The sequence below is a fragment of the Callospermophilus lateralis genome, unplaced genomic scaffold (genome assembly GCF_048772815.1).
Source record: "Callospermophilus lateralis isolate mCalLat2 unplaced genomic scaffold, mCalLat2.hap1 Scaffold_406, whole genome shotgun sequence".
NCBI lineage: Eukaryota > Metazoa > Chordata > Mammalia > Rodentia > Sciuridae > Callospermophilus > Callospermophilus lateralis.
In genome coordinates, this window is record NW_027514359.1 from 848620 (window position 1) to 866739 (window position 18120).

Here is an 18120-nt window from a genome sequence, read left to right on the forward strand (position 1 = left end):
CTTATACCTTTAATTCATTCATCATACACTCATGCATTGGTTCATTCATTCCTTTCACATATGGTGTTGGGGATCCAACTCAGGACCTTTGAAAGTGTGAAGCCAGCACTCTAATGCTGAGCCAAAACCCCAGCACCTGTCTTTTTGATTTTATGACTGTTTGTATGAAATTCAGAATCGCATTCTGCTATGGTTTACTGATATGTGGATTGACCTAGTCCTTGTTTTCTGGGAGACTTTTGGAAAATATACATGAATTATTAGGAGATTGAAATGAAGAAACAAAGAGGAAATTGCCCAATTTCTTATTCTTAGAGTCCATACTCTGACTCTGCCTACCTACTGTAAAAACTTTTAAACCCTTACTCCCCATTTCTATATCATTGCCAACAAGTGAACATTCACTGCCCTACAACAAACCAGAGAACTCACATTGAACAATGTTTCCCCAGTAGAGACCAAGACACAATACTTATTAAAAAAAATACCCTAGTTATGAGTTAGTAGGTAAAGCTTTATTTGAGTGTTAAATGTGCTCTAATTATGTGTTTGTGTGTTTGTACTAGTCTAGAAATGCTGACCTGAAAACCAACTAAAGTTTCAACTCCTTCTTTTGAGGAACATTAGCTGTGCTGTGCTTTTCAAAAATGACTTGTCATAACTGATTGATGCCCATGTTAGCAACTCTTCTGTGAATTACGTTGAAAGTAGACTAATGTGAGAGTTTCTCTATAGAGAGAATTCAAATTACTTGCATAGGAAGTGGCAGCAGGTCTGGGGATGTTGTAGCTCAGTGGCAGTGACCTTGCCTAGCTTGGGGCTGGCCTGCCATGGACTATCACCCCAAACACTTGCAAGAAAAGAAAAGGGAGGGAAGGGAGAGAGAAAGTTGGAAGGGAGGAAGGCAAAGATGGAGGGATGGATGGAGGTACAAAAGAAGGAAGAAGAAAAGGAGAAAAACCAGGAAGGGGGGAAGGAAGCAAGGAAGGTAGGAAATAGGGAGAGCACAAGGGCAGAAAAAGGACTGAGTCACTAAAACAAAAGGCAAGGGACACAAAGACCAATACAGGCCATAAAAGCTGTTTGAACGGTTTAGTCAGCTTTAGAATTTGAGTGACATCAAACTGAATGTTATTATGACTGGATGGAATCTTCCTACTAACCCCGCCTTGGCCTGGCCTAAACAAAATCAAGGGGTGGGTGGCATGGAGAGGAATTCTCTCTGGCTGGAGTGGGAGGGACCTAAACATGTGGCACTTGAGGATGCACTGGGTAGGGAAGGGGACAAGACTCCCCTGATGGGCAGTTGAGACAACAAGGCTCCTGGGAGCCCCTGATCATGGCTCCCACTGCCTTACGCACACCACCCACCATACGCTCAGCCCCTGAAGGGGCTCACAGTGGTCTGCTCCGTTGCCTGGTGCAGGTTGGAGTTCCTGACCAAACACCTGAGTGTCCACAGCCTGTGTTGGCCTGCCTGGGCAGGCTGTGGTTGTGGTGGCAAGAGCCAAAGCTGTCTTGGCGTGATGGAGGAGCCAAGGGCTGCCTCTCAGCCATACTAGTGGGTGGTTCTGGAAGAAGCACCCAGGGTTGTGGCAGCATTGTCCGAAGACATGAAGCCAGGCCATCTTCCTTATGGCTTTCCTTGGGAGTTGATGATGTGTACAGCTCTTGGATTTTTTGCTGTTCTCTCACTTTTCTGGAGAGCTTTTCAGTCGGTTAGTAGCAGGCTTTACGTGGGAAGAGAAAAAAGGCTGGCTCTAAATCTTGCTGGACTTATTGAGGCAAAATGTGGACTTCTTGATAAAGTGAGCCTTGTTGAAAAAGAACATAAAGGCTTAGACTCATCTATAAAGGATTGCAGGTTTGAGAAGGGTTCAAGGGAAGCACAACAGCTGGAGGCAACCTACGAAAAGCTGCATAGGTCCGAATCCAGCCATGGCGTTGAAATGCTCTTTCTAGAAGAAGAGCTCAAAGCACAGAAGGCTAAACATGGTCAACAGGATGAAATGATGGCGCATCTATCAAGAGGGATACAGTCCCTCCAAGGTGAATCTGAATCCCTCAGATCACAAATAGCTGAAACCAAAACAAACTGGAGACTCTTTCAAGTGAATGGGGAAGAACTGAAGCTGGCAATCAAAGAGGTTTTGAATGAAGGATCCCTACTTCCGCAAACGCAGAGACCAACAATACAAGGAGAAGCTGAAGCACAGAGGGAACAAGGAGGTGTCCAATATAAAGCAAAAATCATATTAGAGGACTCGAAAGTAGCTGGAGAACAAGTTCTAAGGGACACCGAAAATCACATGGAGTCTCTGAGTGAATGCTTGCTGAAGACGAAGGATAGATCTTCTCCAAGCCTGGGAGCCCAAAGGGATGGTGGTCACCTGGAACTGGGAAAGACGAGTGAACCCGAAATTGGTTTTCACTTGGAGGATGAGTCCAAAGGAGCTTTGAGGAACCTGGTTTATGGTGATAAGCTAAAGGCCTCCTTAGAAATCTTGGAAGGAGGAAGAAATCAAAAATGTACTTTCTCATCTGAAGTGGAGAAAACCACGGAAGACCTTACAGAACACCTTAAAAGTCTGCAGACTGAACAGGCATCCTTGCAGTCAGAAAATGCACAGCTGCAAAGTGAGAATGAGACCCTACAGAAGAACTTGAAAGTCATGATGGAACGCTATCAAGAAAATACGATGAAACTGCACAGGAAATTAAGAGGGGAGGAAAACTACCGGGTGGAGCAAGAGGAGAAACTTTCCAAAGTCGAAGAAAAGATGAGCCATACAATAAAAGAGCTGGAGACCTACAGAAAGAGAGCCCAATATCTTGAAGAACAATTGCAGAGTACCATTCATTCCTGTCTGGGGAAGATTATTTCCTCTGAGAAAGATGCACATGCCAGTGAGTTGGCAGCTCGGATTGCTGAAAGAAACCTCAGCTATTTCAGGAAACAAAATGCACGCAACAGACAAAAATTAACTGAGAAGGAGCTGAGATTTGAACTTGTAGGAAAAGATCCGTATGATGCACTGGATGTTTCCAACTCAGCAATGGGCAGAAAGCCTTCTCCGAATGGGCCATCACCAATAGGTCACCCTTCATCTGAAAGGAGACCTCCTCATTTTGAAAAGAGTGGTCCACTCACACTCTCAACTTTCACTCCAGTGGGAGGAGGAAGAGGGTCAAGGGGCCCTGGAGAATCCTCTGGACCATGCGACTAGCAGTAAAGGAAGAGAATCCAGCTGTCATAAGTTCACTGATTTTCAGAGAGCACCTTCTCAGACTGGGCCCCTCTCTCCTCCAGGGGAACAGGCCAGCAGGCTGATGATCCCTCCGCCAGGCGAACCATATTCTTCTGATGCACGTCTTCCTCTACAAAGGCAAGATAGGTTTTACTCAAATTGTGGTAGAGCATCGGGACCAGCAGAACACAGAATTCCTAATATGCCTCCTTTGGACTCTGATGTGCCTGATTCACCTCTCCATGCTGAAAACCAAGCAACTGGCTCTGGCTCTGTGTTGGCACCTTTCCCTCCAGTCAGAGGTGCCTTGTTTCCAGTTGACCCAAGGACTCAGTTCCTGAGAAGAGGACCTTTTTTTTCCTCCACCTCTCCCAGGAATCTTGTCTGGGAACCTGGAGATTATTTTCCACCTGACCCGCCACCCACTCCATTTCCAATGTGATGTGTCTATGCAGGGAGGGGGTTTTCCTCACAATCTTCCCCCAACAGCTGGAATTCAGCCCTCTACACCCCCATTCTGAAAGTACAAGTGAGTTCCCTGAAGGGTTCCTTCCACCTGCAAATGAGCCTGTTACTCAACATCCAGAACCAAACAAAAAACCTCATGCTGTTGCACTCTCTTCAAATGTAATTTGACTTATCTCTCATTTTTAGTTTTTAAGTAACTGCTTTTACTTCAGTAATTGACTATACTTTGGCTCCAATTGAAGCTCAATGAAACAATAATTCTTAAGATAGTATTTTGTAAATAAAGACGGTTTACGTAGGAATCTTCTGAGTAAATTATTCCTATTTTATTTTATTCCAGAGAACAGCATTTAATCTGATGAAGCCACTCTTACATAAACAAGAATGGGAGTTCTAGGTACTTGTAATCTAGCTGATGGAAATATCTTTGAAACTCCCCAAAAAGAAGTGCATTTAGTATGACTGTAGCAAATGTAAAGTGACTTTGGGCTTAATGAAGAATTGTCACTGATTTAGAGACTGGTTGGGCATTTCAGCTAGTTTTTCCATATCAGAATAACTAGAGCATGGGAGGACTAAAGGAGAGAACACAACTAAACATGTCAGGGAAACAGGAGATCTCAACTACAAAGAAAAATGAAGACCTCTTGTTTATATTGGTTGCTTAAAACATTACATAGCTCTTGAGATACCATATTTCCTACATTAGATTCAAGTGAGTTATGAACTCCCATTTTCACCCCATATACAGATTGCACAATCACATTGTTTACACATCCACATTTTTACAAAATGCCATATTAGTAACTGTTGTATTCTGCTACCTTTTCTAGCCTCTACTATCCCCCCTCTCCTGCCCTCCCATCTTCTCTCTCTATCCCATCTGCTGTAATTTAACGCTTGGGAATTGGAAACCACACTTTAAACTCACTCTCCTCCCCTTTTTCCCTTCTGTCAAATTACTCATCATCTTCTTCTATTTCTCCTCCTCCTCCTCCTCCTTATACCTTTAATTCATTCATCATACACTCATGCATTGGTTCATTCATTCCTTTCACATATGGTGTTGGGGATCCAACTCAGGACCTTTGAAAGTGTGAAGCCAGCACTCTAGTGCTGAGCCAAAACCCCAGCACCTGTCTTTTTGATTTTATGACTGTTTGTATGAAATTCAGAATCGCATTCTGCTATGGTTTACTGATATGTGGATTGACCTAGTCCTTGTTTTCTGGGAGACTTTTGGAAAATATACATGAATTATTAGGAGATTGAAATGAAGAAACAAAGAGGAAATTCCCCAATTTCTTATTCTTAGAGTCCATACTCTGACTCTGCCTACCTACTGTAAAAACTTTTAAACCCTTACTCCCCATTTCTATATCATTGCCAACAAGTGAACATTCACTGCCCTACAACAAACCAGAGAACTCACATTGAACAATGTTTCCCCAGTAGAGACCAAGACACAATACTTATTAAAAAAAATACCCTAGTTATGAGTTAGTAGGTAAAGCTTTATTTGAGTGTTAAATGTGCTCTAATTATGTGTTTGTGTGTTTGTTGATGTGTGTGGTGTGTGGGTGTGTGCTTGTGTGTGAAACAAGCACTGAGGTGTAAAATAAATGCAGGATTGCAACGGCCTTCTTAAAAATAAGAAGCAACTTTATCACATTTGAAGCCCAGTGAAGAATCTGCCTGATACTTAACCTACAATTAATTGAAATGTGAAAAATTCAGGCCTCGAAAAACAAAGCCAACATACATACTGAATCTAATCAGTCTGTCTCACCTGTTTTCTAATCACTCCTTTCAATAAACCTAAATTGCCAGCATAAAACATCAGTTGTTCTAAACGAGTGGACGGATGTCCCCTGTCATGGGCTGTGTAAAACACATGGACGATCCGGCACTGATTGTTATCTAGAATGACTTCTGCCTGAACTACTATTGGAGAATTGTTGCTGATATACTGCGGTTCTTATACCAGTAAACTGGAATGAAGGTAATTTCAGGCTGCAAAGGAATAAATTGATTTTACTAACTGGTTTTTGGAAAACACTGCCATGAAAAATTATCAATATGTTCATAAAGGCATCTACAAGTCTCTTCACAAGGGTTTTACTTAATGGGGGAGGTGGTGAGGTCTGGATATAACTGAACTGTCCATTAGTAGGTAGAACAATATCATGGGAATCAGAGTGCACATTCCGGTTTGACCTCAATCTAGGTAACATGGATTCATCTCTGTGTAATAGGCCTGCTTCTGAAAAACACAATGTAGAGCTCCAAAAGCAGAACGATACTTTCAGAATACCATGTTATGTTTGTAAATAGACAGACAGATAGATATACAGAAATCAAAAATCTGAAAACGGTCTGGAAGTGTACATTTCTATAACTTACAATGTCAGTAGTGGGGGATTAATAGCAGATCAAGAAGACTGTATCTGCATGAGAAATGGTTCAATTTTTGAAAGAGTTTTTTAAATGAAAATGGACAAAAAATTTAAAGGGTTACAGTAAGTGTTGAGGAGTGACTTGGCAAAAGGAGCACAGAGGTGAGAAAGAATTAAGTAGAGTTCAGTAGAACCAGGTATAATTTCTGTACACATGACTCCATGAACAGGAGCAAAGGGGACACTTAAAGAAATCATAGGACTAAGGAGAGATCAGGATTAGGAGGGTTTGTACTAGTCTAGAAATGCTGACCTGAAAACCAACTAAAGTTTCAACTCCTTCTTTTGAGGAACATTAGCTGTGCCGTGCATTTCAAAAATGACTTGTCATAACTGATTGATGCCCATGTTAGCAACTCTTCTGTGAATTACGTTGAAAGTAGACTAATGTGAGAGTTTCTCTATAGAGAGAATTCAAATTACTTGCATAGGAAGTGGCAGCAGGTCTGGGGATGTTGTAGCTCAGTGGCAGTGACCTTGCCTAGCTTGGGGCTGGCCTGCCATGGACTTTCACCCCAAACACTTGCAAGAAAAGAAAAGGGAGGGAAGGGAGAGAGAAAGTTGGAAGGGAGGAAGGCAAAGTTGGAGGGATGGATGGAGGTACAAAAGAAGGAAGAAGAAAAGGAGAAAAACCAGGAAGGGGGGAAGGAAGCAAGGAATGTAGGAAATAGGGAGAGCACAAGGGCAGAAAAAGGACTGAGTCACTCAAACAGAAGGCAAGGGACACAAAGACCAATACAGGCCATAAAAGCTGTTTGAACGGTTTAGTCAGCTTTAGAATTTGAGTGACATCAAACTGAATGTTATTATGACTGGATGGAATCTTCCTACTAACCCCGCCTTGGCCTGGCCTAAACCAAATCAAGGGGTGGGTGGCATGGAGAGGAATTCTCTCTGGCTGGAGTGGGAGGGACCTAAACATGTGGCACTTGAGGATGCACTGGGTAGGGAAGGGGACAAGACTCCCCTGATGGGCAGTTGAGACAACAAGGCTCCTGGGAGCCCCTGATCATGGCTCCCACTGCCTTACTCACACCACCCACCATACGCTCAGCCCCTGAAGGGGCTCACAGTGGTCTGCTCAGTTGCCTGGTGCAGGTTGGAGTTCCTGACCAAACACCTGAGTGTCCACAGCCTGTGTTGGCCTGCCTGGGCAGGCTGTGGTTGTGGTGGCAAGAGCCAAAGCTGTCTTGGCGTGATGGAGGAGCCAAGGGCTGCCTCTCAGCCATACTAGTGGGTGCTTCTGGAAGAAGCACCCAGGGTTGTGGCAGCATTGTCCGAAGACATGAAGCCAGGCCATCTTCCTTATGGCTTTCCTTGGGAGTTGATGATGTGTACAGCTCTTGGATTTTTTGCTGTTCTCTCACTTTCCTGGAGAGCTTTTCAGTCGGTTAGTAGCAGGCTTTACGTGGGAAGAGAAAAAAGGCTGGCTCTAAATCTTGCTGGACTTATTGAGGCAAAATGTGGACTTCTTGATAAAGTGAGCCTTGTTGAAAAAGAACATAAAGGCTTAGACTCATCTTTAAAGGATTGCAGGTTTGAGAAGGGTTCAAGGGAAGCACAACAGCTGGAGGCAACCTACGAAAAGCTGCATAGGTCCGAATCCAGCCATGGCGTTGAAATGCTCTTTCTAGAAGAAGAGCTCAAAGCACAGAAGGCTAAACATGGTCAACAGGATGAAACGATGGCGCATCTATCAAGAGGGATACAGTCCCTCCAAGGTGAATCTGAATCCCTCAGATCACAAATAGCTGAAGCCAAAACAAACTGGAGACTCTTTCAAGTGAATGAGGAAGAACTGAAGCTGGCAATCAAAGAGGTTTTGAATGAAGGATCCCTACTTCCGCAAACGCAGAGACCAAAAATACAAGGAGAAGCTGAAGCACAGAGGGAACAAGGAGGTGTCCAATATAAAGCAAAAATCATATTAGAGGACTCGAAAGTAGCTGGAGAACAAGTTCTAAGGGACACCGAAAATCACATGGAGTCTCTGAGTGAATGCTTGCTGAAGACGAAGGATAGATCTTCTCCAAGCCTGGGAGCCCAAAGGGATGGTGGTAACCTGGAACTGGGAAAGACGAGTGAACCCGAAATTGGTGCTCACTTGGAGGATGAGTCCAAAGGAGCTTTGAGGAACCTGGTTTATGGTGATAAGCTAAAGGCCTCCTTAGAAATCTTGGAAGGAGGAAGAATACAAAAATGTACTTTCTCATCTGAAGTGGAGAAAACCACGGAAGACCTTACAGAACACCTTAAAAGTCTGCAGACTGAACAGGCATCCTTGCAGTCAGAAAATGCACAGCTGCAAAGTGAGAATGAGACCCTACAGAAGAACTTGAAAGTCATGATGGAACGCTATCAAGAAAATACGATGAAACTGCACAGGAAATTAAGAGGGGAGGAAAACTACCGGGTGGAGCAAGAGGAGAAACTTTCCAAAGTTGAAGAAAACATGAGCCATACAATAAAAGAGCTGGAGACCTACAGAAAGAGAGCCCAATATCTTGAAGAACAATTGCAGAGTACCATTCATTCCTGTCTGGGGAAGATTATTTCCTCTGAGAAAGATGCACATGCCAGTGAGTTGGCAGCTCGGATTGCTGAAAGAAACCTCAGCTATTTCAGGAAACAAAATGCACGCAACAGACAAAAATTAACTGAGAAGGAGCTGAGATTTGAACTTGTAGGAAAAGATCCGTATGATGCACTGGATGTTTCCAACTCAGCAATGGGCAGAAAGCCTTCTCCGAATGGGCCCTCACCAATAGGTCACCCTTCATCTGAAAGGAGACCTCCTCATTTTGAAAAGAGTGGTCCACTCACACTCTCACCTTTCACTCCAGTGGGAGGAGGAAGAGGGTCAAGGGGCCCTGGAGAATCCTCTGGACCATGCGACTAGCAGTAAAGGAAGAGAATCCAGCTGTCATAAGTTCACCGATTTTCAGAGAGCACCTTCTCAGACTGGGCCCCTCTCTCCTCCAGGGGAACAGGCCAGCAGGCTGATGATCCCTCCGCCAGGCGAACCATATTCTTCTGATGCACGTCTTCCTCTACAAAGGCAAGATAGGTTTTACTCAAATTGTGGTAGAGCATCGGGACCAGCAGAACACAGAATTCCTAATATGCCTCCTTTGGACTCTGATGTGCCTGATTCACCTCTCCATGCTGAAAACCAAGCAACTGGCTCTGGCTCTGTGTTGGCACCTTTCCCTCCAGTCAGAGGTGCCTTGTTTCCAGTTGACCCAAGGACTCAGTTCCTGAGAAGAGGACCTTTTTTTTCCTCCACCTCTCCCAGGAAACTTGTCTGGGAACCTGGAGATTATTTTCCACCTGACCCGCCACCCACTCCATTTCCAATGTGATGTGTCTATGCAGGGAGGGGGTTTTCCTCACAATCTTCCCCCAACAGCTGGAATTCAGCCCTCTACACCCCCATTCTGAAAGTACAAGTGAGTTCCCTGAAGGGTTCCTTCCACCTGCAAATGAGCCTGTTACTCAACATCCAGAACCAAACAAGAAACCTCATGCTGTTGCTCTCTCTTCAAATGTAATTTGACTTATCTCTCATTTTTAGTTTTTAAGTAACTGCTTTTACTTCAGTAATTGACTGTACTTTGGCTCCAATTGAAGCTCAATGAAACAATAATTCTTAAGATAGTATTTTGTAAATAAAGACGGTTTACGTAGGAATCTTCTGAGTAAATTATTCCTATTTTATTTTATTCCAGAGAACAGCATTTAATCTGATGAAGCCACTCTTACATAAACAAGAATGGGAGTTCTAGGTACTTGTAATCTAGCTGATGGAAATATCTTTGAAACTCCCCAAAAAGAAGTGCATTTAGTATGACTGTAGCAAATGTAAAGTGACTTTGGGCTTAATGAAGAATTGTCACTGATTTAGAGACTGGTTGGGCATTTCAGCTAGTTTTTCCATATCAGAATAACTAGAGCATGGGAGGACTAAAGGAGAGAACACAACTAAACATGTCAGGGAAACAGGAGATCTCAACTACAAAGAAAAATGAAGACCTCTTGTTTATATTGGTTGCTTAAAACATTACATAGCTCTTGAGATACCATATTTCCTACATTAGATTCAAGTGAGTTATGAACTCCCATTTTCACCCCATATACAGATTGCACAATCACATTGTTTACACATCCACATTTTTACAAAATGCCATATTAGTAACTGTTGTATTCTGCTACCTTTTCTAGCCTCTACTATCCCCCCTCTCCTGCCCTCCCATCTTCTCTCTCTATCCCATCTGCTGTAATTTAACGCTTGGGAATTGGAAACCACACTTTAAACTCACTCTCCTCCCCTTTTTCCCTTCTGTCAAATTACTCATCATCTTCTTCTATTTCTCCTCCTCCTCCTCCTCCTTATACCTTTAATTCATTCATCATACACTCATGCATTGGTTCATTCATTCCTTTCACATATGGTGTTGGGGATCCAACTCAGGACCTTTGAAAGTGTGAAGCCAGCACTCTAGTGCTGAGCCAAAACCCCAGCACCTGTCTTTTTGATTTTATGACTGTTTGTATGAAATTCAGAATCGCATTCTGCTATGGTTTACTGATATGTGGATTGACCTAGTCCTTGTTTTCTGGGAGACTTTTGGAAAATATACATGAATTATTAGGAGATTGAAATGAAGAAACAAAGAGGAAATTCCCCAATTTCTTATTCTTAGAGTCCATACTCTGACTCTGCCTACCTACTGTAAAAACTTTTAAACCCTTACTCCCCATTTCTATATCATTGCCAACAAGTGAACATTCACTGCCCTACAACAAACCAGAGAACTCACATTGAACAATGTTTCCCCAGTAGAGACCAAGACACAATACTTATTAAAAAAAATACCCTAGTTATGAGTTAGTAGGTAAAGCTTTATTTGAGTGTTAAATGTGCTCTAATTATGTGTTTGTGTGTTTGTTGATGTGTGTGGTGTGTGGGTGTGTGCTTGTGTGTGAAACAAGCACTGAGGTGTAAAATAAATGCAGGATTGCAACGGCCTTCTTAAAAATAAGAAGCAACTTTATCACATTTGAAGCCCAGTGAAGAATCTGCCTGATACTTAACCTACAATTAATTGAAATGTGAAAAATTCAGGCCTCGAAAAACAAAGCCAACATACATACTGAATCTAATCAGTCTGTCTCACCTGTTTTCTAATCACTCCTTTCAATAAACCTAAATTGCCAGCATAAAACATCAGTTGTTCTAAACGAGTGGACGGATGTCCCCTGTCATGGGCTGTGTAAAACACATGGACGATCCGGCACTGATTGTTATCTAGAATGACTTCTGCCTGAACTACTATTGGAGAATTGTTGCTGATATACTGCGGTTCTTATACCAGTAAACTGGAATGAAGGTAATTTCAGGCTGCAAAGGAATAAATTGATTTTACTAACTGGTTTTTGGAAAACACTGCCATGAAAAATTATCAATATGTTCATAAAGGCATCTACAAGTCTCTTCACAAGGGTTTTACTTAATGGGGGAGGTGGTGAGGTCTGGATATAACTGAACTGTCCATTAGTAGGTAGAACAATATCATGGGAATCAGAGTGCACATTCCGGTTTGACCTCAATCTAGGTAACATGGATTCATCTCTGTGTAATAGGCCTGCTTCTGAAAAACACAATGTAGAGCTCCAAAAGCAGAACGATACTTTCAGAATACCATGTTATGTTTGTAAATAGACAGACAGATAGATATACAGAAATCAAAAATCTGAAAACGGTCTGGAAGTGTACATTTCTATAACTTACAATGTCAGTAGTGGGGGATTAATAGCAGATCAAGAAGACTGTATCTGCATGAGAAATGGTTCAATTTTTGAAAGAGTTTTTTAAATGAAAATGGACAAAAAATTTAAAGGGTTACAGTAAGTGTTGAGGAGTGACTTGGCAAAAGGAGCACAGAGGTGAGAAAGAATTAAGTAGAGTTCAGTAGAACCAGGTATAATTTCTGTACACATGACTCCATGAACAGGAGCAAAGGGGACACTTAAAGAAATCATAGGACTAAGGAGAGATCAGGATTAGGAGGGTTTGTACTAGTCTAGAAATGCTGACCTGAAAACCAACTAAAGTTTCAACTCCTTCTTTTGAGGAACATTAGCTGTGCCGTGCATTTCAAAAATGACTTGTCATAACTGATTGATGCCCATGTTAGCAACTCTTCTGTGAATTACGTTGAAAGTAGACTAATGTGAGAGTTTCTCAATAGAGAGAATTCAAATTACTTGCATAGGAAGTGGCAGCAGGTCTGGGGATGTTGTAGCTCAGTGGCAGTGACCTTGCCTAGCTTGGGGCTGGCCTGCCACGGACTTTCACCCCAAACACTTGCAAGAAAAGAAAAGGGAGGGAAGGGAGAGAGAAAGTTGGAAGGGAGGAAGGCAAAGTTGGAGGGATGGATGGAGGTACAAAAGAAGGAAGAAGAAAAGGAGAAAAACCAGGAAGGGGGGAAGGAAGCAAGGAATGTAGGAAATAGGGAGAGCACAAGGGCAGAAAAAGGACTGAGTCACTCAAACAGAAGGCAAGGGACACAAAGACCAATACAGGCCATAAAAGCTGTTTGAACGGTTTAGTCAGCTTTAGAATTTGAGTGACATCAAACTGAATGTTATTATGACTGGATGGAATCTTCCTACTAACCCCGCCTTGGCCTGGCCTAAACCAAATCAAGGGGTGGGTGGCATGGAGAGGAATTCTCTCTGGCTGGAGTGGGAGGGACCTAAACATGTGGCACTTGAGGATGCACTGGGTAGGGAAGGGGACAAGACTCCCCTGATGGGCAGTTGAGACAACAAGGCTCCTGGGAGCCCCTGATCATGGCTCCCACTGCCTTACTCACACCACCCACCATACGCTCAGACCCTGAAGGGGCTCACAGTGGTCTGCTCAGTTGCCTGGTGCAGGTTGGAGTTCCTGACCAAACACCTGAGTGTCCACAGCCTGTGTTGGCCTGCCTGGGCAGGCTGTGGTTGTGGTGGCAAGAGCCAAAGCTGTCTTGGCGTGATGGAGGAGCCAAGGGCTGCCTCTCAGCCATACTAGTGGGTGCTTCTGGAAGAAGCACCCAGGGTTGTGGCAGCATTGTCCGAAGACATGAAGCCAGGCCATCTTCCTTATGGCTTTCCTTGGGAGTTGATGATGTGTACAGCTCTTGGATTTTTTGCTGTTCTCTCACTTTCCTGGAGAGCTTTTCAGTCGGTTAGTAGCAGGCTTTACGTGGGAAGAGAAAAAAGGCTGGCTCTAAATCTTGCTGGACTTATTGAGGCAAAATGTGGACTTCTTGATAAAGTGAGCCTTGTTGAAAAAGAACATAAAGGCTTAGACTCATCTTTAAAGGATTGCAGGTTTGAGAAGGGTTCAAGGGAAGCACAACAGCTGGAGGCAACCTACGAAAAGCTGCATAGGTCCGAATCCAGCCATGGCGTTGAAATGCTCTTTCTAGAAGAAGAGCTCAAAGCACAGAAGGCTAAACATGGTCAACAGGATGAAACGATGGCGCATCTATCAAGAGGGATACAGTCCCTCCAAGGTGAATCTGAATCCCTCAGATCACAAATAGCTGAAGCCAAAACAAACTGGAGACTCTTTCAAGTGAATGAGGAAGAACTGAAGCTGGCAATCAAAGAGGTTTTGAATGAAGGATCCCTACTTCCGCAAACGCAGAGACCAAAAATACAAGGAGAAGCTGAAGCACAGAGGGAACAAGGAGGTGTCCAATATAAAGCAAAAATCATATTAGAGGACTCGAAAGTAGCTGGAGAACAAGTTCTAAGGGACACCGAAAATCACATGGAGTCTCTGAGTGAATGCTTGCTGAAGACGAAGGATAGATCTTCTCCAAGCCTGGGAGCCCAAAGGGATGGTGGTAACCTGGAACTGGGAAAGACGAGTGAACCCGAAATTGGTGCTCACTTGGAGGATGAGTCCAAAGGAGCTTTGAGGAACCTGGTTTATGGTGATAAGCTAAAGGCCTCCTTAGAAATCTTGGAAGGAGGAAGAATACAAAAATGTACTTTCTCATCTGAAGTGGAGAAAACCACGGAAGACCTTACAGAACACCTTAAAAGTCTGCAGACTGAACAGGCATCCTTGCAGTCAGAAAATGCACAGCTGCAAAGTGAGAATGAGACCCTACAGAAGAACTTGAAAGTCATGATGGAACGCTATCAAGAAAATACGATGAAACTGCACAGGAAATTAAGAGGGGAGGAAAACTACCGGGTGGAGCAAGAGGAGAAACTTTCCAAAGTTGAAGAAAACATGAGCCATACAATAAAAGAGCTGGAGACCTACAGAAAGAGAGCCCAATATCTTGAAGAACAATTGCAGAGTACCATTCATTCCTGTCTGGGGAAGATTATTTCCTCTGAGAAAGATGCACATGCCAGTGAGTTGGCAGCTCGGATTGCTGAAAGAAACCTCAGCTATTTCAGGAAACAAAATGCACGCAACAGACAAAAATTAACTGAGAAGGAGCTGAGATTTGAACTTGTAGGAAAAGATCCCTATGATGCACTGGATGTTTCCAACTCAGCAATGGGCAGAAAGCCTTCTCCGAATGGGCCCTCACCAATAGGTCACCCTTCATCTGAAAGGAGACCTCCTCATTTTGAAAAGAGTGGTCCACTCACACTCTCACCTTTCACTCCAGTGGGAGGAGGAAGAGGGTCAAGGGGCCCTGGAGAATCCTCTGGACCATGCGACTAGCAGTAAAGGAAGAGAATCCAGCTGTCATAAGTTCACTGATTTTCAGAGAGCACCTTCTCAGACTGGGCCCCTCTCTCCTCCAGGGGAACAGGCCAGCAGGCTGATGATCCCTCCGCCAGGCGAACCATATTCTTCTGATGCACGTCTTCCTCTACAAAGGCAAGATAGGTTTTACTCAAATTGTGGTAGAGCATCGGGACCAGCAGAACACAGAATTCCTAATATGCCTCCTTTGGACTCTGATGTGCCTGATTCACCTCTCCATGCTGAAAACCAAGCAACTGGCTCTGGCTCTGTGTTGGCACCTTTCCCTCCAGTCAGAGGTGCCTTGTTTCCAGTTGACCCAAGGACTCAGTTCCTGAGAAGAGGACCTTTTTTTTCCTCCACCTCTCCCAGGAAACTTGTCTGGGAACCTGGAGATTATTTTCCACCTGACCCGCCACCCACTCCATTTCCAATGTGATGTGTCTATGCAGGGAGGGGGTTTTCCTCACAATCTTCCCCCAACAGCTGGAATTCAGCCCTCTACACCCCCATTCTGAAAGTACAAGTGAGTTCCCTGAAGGGTTCCTTCCACCTGCAAATGAGCCTGTTACTCAACATCCAGAACCAAACAAGAAACCTCATGCTGTTGCTCTCTCTTCAAATGTAATTTGAATTATCTCTCATTTTTAGTTTTTAAGTAACTGCTTTTACATCAGTAATTGACTATACTTTGGCTCCAATTGAAGCTCAATGAAACAATAATTCTTAAAAGAGTATTTTGTAAATAAAGATGGTTTACATAGGAATCTTCTGAGTAAATTATTCCTATTTTATTTTATTCCAGAGAACAGCATTTAATCTGATGAAGCCACTCTTACATAAACAAGAATGGGAGTTCTAGGTACTTGTAATCTAGCTGATGGAAATATCTTTGAAACTCCCCAAAAAGAAGTGCATTTAGTATGACTGTAGCAAATGTAAAGTGACTTTAGGCTTAATGAAGAATTGTCACTGATTTAGAGACTGGTTGGGCATTTCAGCTAGTTTTTCCATATCAGAATAACTAGAGCATGGGAGGACTAAAGGAGAGAACACAACTAAACATGTCAGGGAAACAGGAGATCTCAACTACAAAGAAAAATGAAGACCTCTTGTTTATATTGGTTGCTTAAAACATTACATAGCTCTTGAGATACCATATTTCCTACATTAGATTCAAGTGAGTTATGAACTCCCATTTTCACCCCATATACAGATTGCACAATCACATTGTTTACACATCCACATTTTTACAAAATGCCATATTAGTAACTGTTGTATTCTGCTACCTTTTCTAGCCTCTACTATCCCCCCACTCCTGCCCTTCCATCTTCTCTCTCTATCCCATCTGCTGTAATTTAACGCTTGGGAATTGGAAACCACACTTTAAACTCACTCTCCTCCCCTTTTTCCCTTCTGTCAAATTACTCATCATCTTCTTCTATTTCTCCTCCTCCTCCTCCTCCTTATACCTTTCATTCATTCATCATACACTCATGCATTGGTTCATTCATTCCTTTCACATATGGTGTTGGGGATCCAACTCAGGACCTTTGAAAGTGTGAAGCCAGCACTCTAGTGCTGAGCCAAAACCCCAGCACCTGTCTTTTTGATTTTATGACTGTTTATATGAAATTCAGAATCGCATTCTGCTATTGTTTACTGATATGTGGATTGACCTAGTCCTTGTTTTCTGGGAGACTTTTGGAAAATATACATGAATTATTAGAAGATTGAAATGAAGAAACAAAGAGGCAATTCCCCAATTTCTTATTCTTAGAGTCGATACTCTGACTCTGCCTACCTACTGTAAAAACTTTTAAACCCTTACTCCCCATTTCTATATCATTGCCAACAAGTGAACATTCACTGCCCTACAACAAATCAGAGAACTCACATTGAAAAAATGTTTCCCCAATAGAGACCAAGACACAATACTTATTAAAAAAAAAATACCCTAGTTATGAGTTAGTAGGTAAAGCTTTATTTGAGTGTTAAATGTGCTCTAATTATGTGTTTGTGTGTTTGTTGATGTGTGTGGTGTGTGGGTGTGTGTGCTTGTGTGTGAAACAAGCACTGAGGTGTAAAATAAATGCAGGATTGCAACGGCCTTCTTAAAAATAAGAAGCAACTTTATCACATTTGAAGCCCAGTGAAGAATCTGCCTGATACTTAACCTACAATTAATTGAAATGTGAAAAATTCAGGCCTCGAAAAAACAAACAAAATATACATACTGAATCTAATCAGTCTGTCTCACCTGTTTTCTAATCACTCCTTTCAATAAACCTAAATTGCCAGCATAAAACATCAGTTGTTCTAAACGAGTGGACGGATGTCCCCTGTCATGGGTTGTGTAAAACACATGGACGATCCGGCACTGATTGTTATCTAGAATGACTTCTGCCTGAACTACTATTGGAGAATTGTTGCTGATATATTGCGGTTCTTATACCAGTAAACTGGAATGAAGGTAATTTCAGGCTGCAAAGGAATAAATTGATTTTACTAACTGGTTTTTGGAAAACACTGCCATGAAAAATTATCAATATGTTCATAAAGGCATCTACATGTCTCTTCACAAGGGTTTTACTTAATGCGGGAGGTGGTGAGGTCTGGATATAACTGAACTGTCCATTAGTATGTAGAACAATATCATGGGAATCAGAGTGCACATTCCGCTTTGACCTCAATCTAGGTAACATGGATTCATCTCTGTGTAATAGGCCTGCTTCTGAAAAACACAATGTAGAGCTCCAAAAGCAGAACGATACTTTCAGAATACCATGTTATGTTTGTAAATAGATAGACAGAAAAATATACAGAAATCAAAAATCTGAAAACGGTCTGGAAGTGTACATTTCTATAACTTACAATGTCAGTAGTGGGGGATTAATACCAGATCAAGAAGACTGTATCTGCATGAGAAATGGTTCAATTTTTGAAAGAGTTTTTTAAATGAAAATGGACAAAAAATTTAAAGGGTTACAGTAAGTGTTGAGGAGTGACTTGGCAAAAGGAGCACAGAGGTGAGAAAGAATTAAGTAGAGTTCAGTAGAACCAGGTATAATTTCTGTACACATGACTCCATGAACAGGAGCAAAGGGGACACTTAAAGAAATCATAAGACTAAGGAGAGATCAGGATTAGGAGGGTTTGTGCTAGTCTAGAAATGCTGACC